The sequence below is a fragment of the Sinocyclocheilus rhinocerous genome, unplaced genomic scaffold (assembly GCF_001515625.1).
Source record: "Sinocyclocheilus rhinocerous isolate Xijiao unplaced genomic scaffold, SAMN03320098_v1.1 scaffold957, whole genome shotgun sequence".
Classification (NCBI taxonomy): Eukaryota; Metazoa; Chordata; class Actinopteri; order Cypriniformes; family Cyprinidae; genus Sinocyclocheilus; species Sinocyclocheilus rhinocerous.
Genome location: NW_015649405.1, coordinates 871859 through 882361, shown reverse-complemented (window position 1 = coordinate 882361; position 10503 = coordinate 871859). Strand labels below are relative to the sequence as shown.

The 10503-nt window shown below is 40.6% G+C and overlaps 1 long non-coding RNA gene across 1 annotated transcript; it reads right to left on the bottom strand.

Moving 5' to 3' along the window:
* Positions 1–913: 913 nt before the first annotated feature.
* LOC107710548 (uncharacterized) lies at positions 914–6951 on the bottom strand. The gene is made up of 3 exons (XR_001636611.1): positions 6942–6951; positions 4860–4861; positions 914–1001 (listed from the first exon to the last, which is right to left on the bottom strand). It is a non-coding gene; the product is annotated as an uncharacterized LOC107710548 (long non-coding RNA).
* Between the last annotated feature and the right edge of the window lie 3552 nt (positions 6952–10503).

Here is a 10503-nt window from a genome sequence, read left to right as displayed (position 1 = left end):
ATCGCATAAAACATTTGCAAATAAGCACCGTTTCCATCCAACGAGTCAAAGAGATCAAAATCGTCACTTCCTGGTAGAACGTCTCGGTTACGTATGGTAACCCTCGTTCCCTGACGGAGTGTGCAACCCACTCGACACGGGAAACCACCACCGCTGAAGCGCCGTACCGCCAACACGAAGAGCCAAGAGCGCGCTGAACTCGTTCAGTCTTCTTCTCTCAGTAGAGTAGTCAGGAGCAGAACGATGTGATCGCTCGGCTCCGAAGCGAAAAGCTGAATATGCGCTGCATCTGCTGCCTACTATACTCACCCTGTGATCAGCGGCAGCTGGATGCCATAATCGCATGCCAATGTGCATTGGCTCGTTTAGTTTACACTCGAAGTAGATTGGTCTCTCTAAGCGAGATCCCAATTCGTCGGTCATCCGACGTGACGTCGAGAGTGACCGACTGAAAGGGAACTGGCGCTATATATGACTAACAAAACTAGGAGAAGCCAATCATTTTCATATATAATAAATTACTTGTGCCTCAAAGCGAGCAGACGAAACAAAATAAATGCGGTCATTGCTTTCGGAGGTGGATGCTGCTGTTTGGTGTTCGGTCATTGTAACAGTTCTGGGAGGCAATTACACAGAAATACTTTGATGGCAGACTTTGCTTAGACATTTCAAAATGACCATAACAACATTTAAAGTGCCCCTACTATGGATTTTTGAAAATTACCTTTCATGCAGTGTATAAAGAGTCGACCCTGTATCAATGAAACGAGTCATTTTTAAAACGAAATAACAAATCCCAAGCCATTTCATGTTGATGTCAACATGAAACATTAGCATATTGCCCGCCCACTTGTTGTGCGCGCAGACCCGGGAAAACTTGAAAACTTGGTCTGAATGAAAATGCAAATTCATTCTTTGCCACTAGGTGCCGCTTTTGGAGCGGTAAAAACAGCTGTTTCCCCGGTAACAGCTGTACACAAAACAGCACTGCGCTTACAAACCTTTGACCTTGCATGCATGTCAACAAGTTGTTGGGGACTCCCAAAACCAAAATACGAACCTTTCATAACCCATAATAGGGGCACTATAAGATGCTGTGGAACAAGATCGGTCTGCTGGTTAGTCAGGTTTTGCCGTCCCATAGCGCAGAGTCACATGACTTTTTTGATGCGCATGGAGGAATTTACTCCGCAAATGCATTTCCATCTCCCATTATTCGCATTAACCCTTTTTCGCAAAAACCAACTCAAGCGAGCGTAAAAACTTTTTTATTACAAATTTGGTATTTCCATCACTCGTTTTTTATGCGATACTTCAAAATGCGCATAAAAACAGGGTGATGGAATGGAAACATAGCTAATGAGGCTTTTGTGTTATATTCCAAGTGCTCTCAGGTCATATGAAAAAATAGTTTAAATTAATTTAAATTTCAAATTTCAAAAACTCAAACTTGCCACATCACAATTAAATTCTGTTTGCTATTAATAATAATAATAATAATTCATTACATTTATATAGCGCTTTTCTAGGCACTCAAAGCGCTTTACATTGTCAGGGGGTATCTCCTCATCCACCACCAGTGTGCAGCATCCACCTGGATGATGCGACGGCAGCCATAGTGCGCCAGAACGCCCACCACACACCAGCTTATTGGTGGAGAGGAGACAGAGTGATGAAGCCAATCAGTAGATATGGGGATTGTTAGGAGGCCATGATGATCAGAGGCCAATGGGCAAATTTGGCCAGGATGCCGAGGTCACACCTCTACTCTTTTCGAAAGACATCCTGGGATTTTTAATGACCACAGAGAGTCAGGACCTCGGTTTAACGTCTCATCCGAAGGACGGTGCTTGTTGACAGTATAGTGTCCCCGTCACTATACTGGGGCGTTAGGACCCACACAGACCACAGGGTGAGCACCCCCTGCTGGCCTCACTAACACCTCTTCCAGCAGCAACCTAGTTTTCCCAGGAGGTCTCCAATCCAGGTACTGACCAGGCTCAGCCCTGCTTAGCTTCAGTGGGTAACCAGTCTTGGGCTACAGGGTGATATGGCTGCTGGCATCAAATAATTAATGAAAGAATTAATGAAAGAACAAAGAATTTGATTAATGACATCAAATAATTTTTAAAAGTACACTATGTAACTGTGTATTCTCTACTGACATTTGTGACACTGACATCTGAAGTTGAAAATGGCCATATTTAAATTAAGGAACATTGCTTTTTTTAAAAAGAACTTCCTTATGCCAAGGCTGCATTTATTTGATCAAAAACACACTAAAAACAGTAATATTATGAAACATTCAATTTAAAATATTTTATTTTTTGAATATTTACCATTTTCTATTTAAATTAAAATGTAATTCATTTCTTTGATGGCAAAGCTAAATTTTCAGGAGCCATTACTCCATTCTGCAGTGTCACATCATCCTTCAGAAATCATTCTAATATACTTATTTGATGGTGGTAAAAATTGTATTATCAATGTTTTTTTGTGAAAACTGCAATACATTTTTTTTAGGATTTTTTGATGAATGGATAGTTCAAAAGAACAACATTTACTTAAAATTGTAATGTTTTGTACCATTACTGTCACTTTTGATAAATTAATTTCTTTTAAAAAAAGAAAAGAAAAGTAAAAAATGTACTGACCCCAAACTTTTCAATGACAGAGTAAAGCCAAAACATTTTTAAGTCTCTTTTATGTGCTTTTTGTCCAATTTATCTGTTTGGCAGTCACCAACCACTTTCTTTGCATGGAAATAAGCATCTCACAGACCTCTTCACAAAAGAAAAAAGAAATATGGAATGACATGAGGGTGAGTAAATAATGACAAAATGTATTTGTCATCACTTGTCACTTCTGGGTGCACTATTCCTTTAATTGCCACTGATCTTGTAGTACTGACTAATGTCTTCTCTGACTCAACCAGTTTCACCAGCACACTCAATCCCTATTTTACTCAATCCATATTTCGGCAGTACCATCAATTTATCCATCCTCTCAGACAAGTAAACAGCCACTGGTGCGATTTTCCATGGAAATATAGTGCACCTGCTTTCCGCCACTGACACCTGTCTGTAATCTCTACTCAACTCTTATCCAGCTCTCATATGTAAACCCCTGCAAGGGCTGCGGCATTTCAGCTACAGATGGTGGACGGATTTTTGATGGATTGAATGCTGCCAATGATCAGCAGGGTGATAGCAGCGGTCCATGCAGTTGCACAGTGACACAGAGGAGTGATGTGTGCTAACTAGGGCTGGGTATCGTTCAAAATTTTGAGAATGTGGGCAACCACGCCATCGTTTTCAAAATCTCCGTTTTGGTCCGTTTACACTGAAACGCAATCCCGGAGTTTTCGAACTAAAACGGGGTTTGCAGCGTTTTTCAAAATTCTCACACCCTGCCAAATTACCGTATGCACCCCCTAGTATTGGTAGATTTAGGAGTAGGTGTGGGGGAGGAGTTAGGATTAGGGGAGGGGTTGGGATTAGGCAATCAGGTAGCGATTTAATTGAGGAGGTGCATAATCTGGCAGGGGTGCAGAATTCGGCACAACACCGGCAAGTGCTGCAGGCTTATTGGCTCACTGACGCTGATGAGATTAACCCCTTAGGTATCGAAATTTGGTACCGAACGACAAGACGTTTTTCGATACTCGATGGTATCGAGGCAATTCGGTCGGTGCCTAAAAAGTATCGAACTCGATACCCAGCCCTAGTGCTAACACTAGGAGGAAAGTGTCCTCAGGCATGCTATTTTTGCTGAAAGCTTGAGGGAAACACATCTGACCTGGCTCTCTCGAAGAAGCATAAAGGTAAGTTTCATGGTTCTATCCCTTCTTCCAAACAATATAGAAAAATCTTCCAAAGGTACTGCCAGCCAGTGCAGATGAGAGGCTTGAGAGAAATAGATTCTTTGAAAGGAGCAGGGGGAAAATTGCAAATAGTGTGGGTATGTGCAATCGTGTGCTGCAGGATACAAAAGGCCACTGAAGAGCAGACTCACTGCACTTGTGATGCCGTTACCTGCAAGACCATTTGAAAGCTCCTTTGAGATGATAATATCGCCAGTGCAATCACATGAGTTTCAGTGCAAACTAGACTTGTGCCGGTATTCGGTAATGCGATATATCAAAAAAGTTATTAAACCTGTTATACTGTATTATGACAGCACTTTTTTAAAACTACATTTCAATATCGTGATAATACCGCATACCGTGATGAAAGCATTAGCAATTAATCGCAACGTGAAAATTTGATACCGGCATATCCCTAGTGTAAACACGAATCACTGAGCAAAGCCAGATTTCTTAAAACTGACAGTATTGAGTGCCATATTTGAGCATTTAGACTCGGAAAATGTGAGTCACAAAAGCATAAGCATTGCGATATTCAATTAATAGACAACAAAATACAGAGAGTGAGCTTGTGCACATACTGAAAGAAAAACAAACATGGCATGGAAAAGCACACATCACAGACTAATCCTCCTTTGGCCAAATTTGTCCAGACAGACTCGTGCCTGGCAGTGCAGCGAAGCACGTCGTGAGGACAGTAAATGATAAAGACATCAATCAGAACGAGGCGCAACCCCTGGTCAAAGGGAAAGGTGTTGAGAGAGGGAATGAAACCGTGAGTCTCCAGTCACCATTTTGTATAGCTCTGTATTGATCCTCTCGCCGATAAGGAAAGCAGGGCCAGAAAAAAATGTCCCAGTTTCATTTATCACACACATAGACGCTGAGGAACACATCGTCTGGCCCTGCAGGGAGAAAGGCTGCTCAGAAATAGCCTGAACTCAAAAAGACAAGATATGAACGCAACACATGGATCCGAGTGCGGCCACTTCACGCCTACCTTCATTATGCAAACGCATTTGTCATAAGAGTGCAAAAAAAAACTTGCTCAGATAGATGGATGTTAGTGGGAGGGGTGAAGCAGGGGATTTTGGCGCAGAACGAAGAGACTGTAACCCAAACCGACCGTTTGAACGTGTCCTTCTCCAGTTCTCCTTCTCTTCATATCTGCCTGAATATAGAGATATCCCTGTCAAGTGCTCCAGGGTACAGCTGTCAATCACCATGTGACAGAAATGGGGGAAACTGGTGCATGAGTCAATTAATATTCAGAGTGGATCTACATTTAGTCCACAAGTGCAAAAGCAGAAGTAGGAGGGGCATTAGAGGGATGAAACAGGGATGAAGGGGGGACTTTGATGATGCCATTAAACTTGAAATGTGGATGAACTCATGATGCAAATGATGCCATTAGTTATGCCTCAAATGTTACTGTGGACTCGGCAAACTTGAATTACCTCCTATATCAACAAACAAATGACTTAATTAGCTGGAAACGCATAGAAGTTTGTTACAAATGCCAAGCAACACACAAATGAAATATCATCCGGCTTTTACACTCCTGGCCAACAATAATTACATTCTCGCTAATCGCTATTCAACATATGTATTATTGTCTACTTAAGCAATTCAAAGGGTGATTTCGTTCATAACTAAGATAAACCCACAGCTTTACACTTACTCAGTCATACTTTTACGCATAAAACAGCTGGCTTCGCGATAAAAAAAAATAAAAAAATAAAAAACGAATCACGCTTACCAGCATACTCACCAGAGTTTGCTGGTACTGAAGCATGCGCTGAGGGGCTCGGTCTCGCGCCATAACCGTGCATACAGCGAGAATAAAATATTTAAACGCTATACGGTATTCCCAAAAGCCATAAAATCACCTCTGCATCACCGGGACGCAATTCAACAAGTAGCATGAACTGAGTAACAGGTCCTTCTCCGCAGAAAACAGCCCAGCAGCCTATGCAGCTGTCAATTGAACTCTTCCCTCTTCCCGCGCGCGCACTGCAACATATGCCATAACGCGCTGGAAACCCACTTTGTGTGGGAAGACAGGGGTTACTACACTTCATACCTGTTGACTCGATTGTCAAAAATCAATACATATATTTTCTACCGCTGTGTGAGTAATCGCTATTTTGCACTACCGTGAACTCAAGCACTTAACGCGTAGATTACGCATGCCAGGCTGTTTTATGACTACGTTTTAATGACCCGAGGCAGGAACAGATATGTTTTCAGTTTATCATGCAAAGATTTGTTATTTACAATGGGAGAAAACCTTAAATGGATACTCAAAGAGCTGAATAATTTTCTATTGAAATTGGGATGCACCTGTTACCCTCCTAAATGAACTGATATGGAATGACATAGAACATCTTCACTTTGAAAGCCTGTGGAGAGCCAATGGGCAGTTCATTACACCGCTCATTAATATTACAGTAAATACTAAATATAGATGCAAACTTGAAATGCATATGATGCATCGGCCCACGAGCACAGAAAGACAGAATTCCTTGGAGAGAGAGAAAGAAACCAATAGGCTGTTAAACAGATTTCCCTACAGAGGCAGAGACTGGTATGCTGCTTTTGTGGTCAGGTCTACTGCCAGCTCAGGGAACAGCAGGGATGAAATATGAATGTATCACTGTGAATTCTGACAGTTTTCTTGCAACACTGCAGTGTTTTTGTGTATAAGTGTTCGAGCTCTCTCTCTCCTCCATGCATGCTCATGCATACAGAACTCAAAATCCCTGTCCTCATAAATACTGATAGAAACAACATGTCGTTGTGTTTGCAGCTGTCATCAAACAGATCATTTCAAAGTCATATCTGGTGGTAATACTGCTATTTCTAATGTCACTGTTTAACAGTTCTTCACAGACACTGTTCTTTAAAGGTATAGTCCACCCAAAAAGCAACAGTTCTGTCATTATTTAATCACTGTAGTGTTGTTCTGAATCTTCTGTGGAACACAGAAGATATTTTGAAACAAAACAGAACAAAACAAAAAGGTTTTTTTGTCCATACCATGAAACTCAATGTAGTCCAATGTTGTTTAAACCACTACTTTTTCAAAATATCTTATTTTGTGGTCCACAGAAGGAAATGAATTTTCATTTTTGAATGAACATAATATCTTTAAGATTAGTAGTAAATAAACAGACCTTATTTCTTTGTGTCTTTATACATCATACTGCACTGTGCAAACCATCTTCACTTAACTAATGTTTGTGCACAAAGGCTACGTCACGTGGTATGGACAGGTGAGCATCCCTGCCCGTTTGCATTCCTTTGAATTGGGTGTTCCAACGCCCTCAGCATTAACACACTGACCCAATTTGATGCATCTTGCACAAAACTTTCTGAATGTTCTTTTAATGAATTGCGGAAGCCCGAAAGAGTTCAAAAGAACATCTTGTTCATTGACTATTTAAATATGGGTCTGGGTGCGAAAATGAGACGTCGATCCGTAGTGGGGGTGTGAAACAAGGGTCGATATTAGATTACATACAAGTATTGCCATCCCAGACAGGGAATAAGAACCAGTGTGCATAAAACTCAATAGCGTGTGGCTCTCTTCTGCTCTGCCAAAATGGTTTTAGCTCATTCAAAATTCTACGAGTGTAAATACATTCAGGTTGGAAATACACTGTATTTTGTGATTTGAACAGACAAATAATGTACAAATGCTATAAAAACCAATGAAATTTTCAACTAAACAGTTAATTAATTAACAAGTTAATTGCATATACAATAAAATATATTAAATAAAAATAATACATATATAATTTCACTATAGAATACTGTAAAAATACTGTGCACTGAGTCACTCTAAGTAGCATTTTTTGTTATTTATTTAAAGTCGGCATGAAATGGAAGTTGTGATTTTCTTCTCTACTGTGACGTATATCCGAGTGAAACGGCATCTGAAATGAGAGGGCGGGACTTGATTTCATCTTTCGGGAATTGATTGGATCGTTTGAAGTTGGGGCGTTGCTAACAAAATGGAGGCAGATCTGAATGCCAGTTTGCAGTTAGTGGTGAGGGATTTCTCTCCATTGGATTCACAGCCGACACCCAAGCATGAATAAATGTTTTATTTATTAAGGATGATGACGATGGCAATGGCACAAAACATGCCTAAACAGCGAGAGAGAGAGAGAGAGAGAGAGAGAGACTGCCTGAATGACTGAGCGCGTCCTCCATCAGGTCATATTCATGAAAAAAATTTGTAGTAGTGCAATGTCCTAAGAGTAATGTTGTCGTAATATCCTAATATCTTTTCAATGTTTAGGGGTAACGTACTCCCTCATGACTGGTGTCAGTACTATAAAGTGAAGCATCAGCTTCAGCTTTTCCCCATGTCGTTTATCCCAGCGTTTACCCCTCACGTCACTAGCTCCGCCCTTGCGCCATAGCTCGTGACCGGAAGAGAAGATGAGTCGTTTTGAGGGGGAGGGGAGGTTAACTGATTAAAGATTACGAGGGCACATGAATTTTAAAAAAAAATAATGAAGTGTGGATAAATTATTTATAATAAACACTACAGTATTCCATTAAAAAATATGAATTTTCCATTTTGATTTCATGGTGACTTTAATGTTTAATGTGTTACATTAGTGTCATGTGAGTTACCCTGATGGTGTTTTGTGTTTGTGTGGGCAACACTGTGCTCTGTCTTCAAGTTATTATTAATCACTGTTGCTGGAGAGGCCAATGTTGCTGAACTTTAAGTCATCATGTGGCCTTCCAGTGTACCATTTGTATCTTATCAGCACATTACAACAAACAGATTATACATCAGATAGGTTATTATAACACATTATATAGCAGAATGACATATACACTCTTAAAAATAAAGGTGCTTCAAAAGGTTCTTCAAACGATGCCATAGAAGAACCATTTTTGGTTCCACAAAGAACCATTCAGTCAAAGGTTCTTTAAAGAACCTTCTCTTTCTTACCTTTTTATAATCTGAAGAACCTTATTTCGCCACAAAGAACCTTTTGTGAAACAGAAAGGTTCTTCAGATGTTAAAGGTTCTTTATGGAACCATTTAGACAAAAAGGTTCCTCTATGGCATCGTGAAGCACCTTTATTTTTAAGAGTACACTTAGAAACTCTGAATTTGGTCTCCAAAATGCCATCCTGTAATGCTTGTAATATCTTCAGTGTATTTTTATGGTAAAGTTCTAGCAAATACAGCTGACATTTTTACCATAAATTTACTGTGTGCATAATTTTTTTAATCAAACTTGTGTTGATAGCTATTTATCAACTCCACATGATACCAAATCAATCAAGTTGGGAGATAAAGTTTCTCTCCAAGTTATGAGATTTTTCACTCTCCTGAATGTGAAGTGAACTCTTCAATTTCCAATTTCAACAGAATTTGTCCCCTAAGTGAATGCAGAGGTGGAGATATCGATTTCAGTTTTAAACTATGTAGATGCAAATATAAATAATTTGTTTCTTGCGCTTCAGATTACTCCAACACAAAGGAAGGACCTTGAAGGGACATCGGATGTAAATATATAAACGACTGAATCCACAGGGTTTCTTGAGAGCGATAGAACATCATCTTGCATAGAGTCGGTCTGACAAAATTGTGCCTATTTGTCCTCATTAGAGGATCTAGACAAGAGAATCAGGCGGCTGTTCAACTCCCTGCACGAATAACACTGTGCCCTTGAGCTCCACAAGATAACCAAGTCGATCAAATGCCCTTCGGAACAAGAATGACATGCAAAAGCTTCAAAAAGGCTAACGGGTTGTTCTAATGGCAGTTGAGTGACTTCTAACGCGCTTTAACAGCGCAGTTTATCGGCAGCAATATTGGACACCTTAACAGGTTGCTATTTCGTCTTTGGCGGCTACTTACATTTTTCCGCGCCTGCTTTTAGTCTTGGAAAGAGCTCCTCTTCAACGCAACAGTCCAAACGTCACCTACGCCGCTCCATTTAATGACGCAAAAATGTAAGAAATCTCCACACAATTAGAACAACGCAATCAGTATCGAGTAATGACGTCAGTGCTGTTCGGTCCCAATTGTTCGTCTAGACGATCAAGATACTTTCTGTGTAATTGTCCTCGCGGGTGAATTGGCAGTGCCCTGCTGCTGATGCCTCTCGCTCGTCTTTGAATTCGCCTCAGACTGGAAGCTAAACTTCAAAAAAGCCAAGCGCTTCCCTTAAAACATACTTGTCGGTGTTAATGCATCACCTAAACGCTTCGGATTAGTGTGCACTGCACGCGCTGATAGGTAAAGGAGTAATTAAGCCGGCAGAGCCTGGGGCGCGTGCACTGGCCAGGAATTGATTCTGTGATGCAATGCGGGTTCCGTCACAGGTTTAGTTATAGCGGGTTGACTCCGCTTCTGTTCCTATGCCTGTCATCAATGCCATGTGATGGCGCATTTGTCTTCATCAGTGCATTGTGCTGATGTCATTTTGACAGAATGTTCAGTTTTAAAGTGCTTACTAAGTTTCACTTTATCTATCTATATATCTATATCTCTCTCTGTCTATCTATCTATCTATCTATCATGGGATGTAGAAACCACTTACCATCCGGATGTCCAATCATCCATCTGTCCTACCATCCATCCATCCATCCATCCATCCATC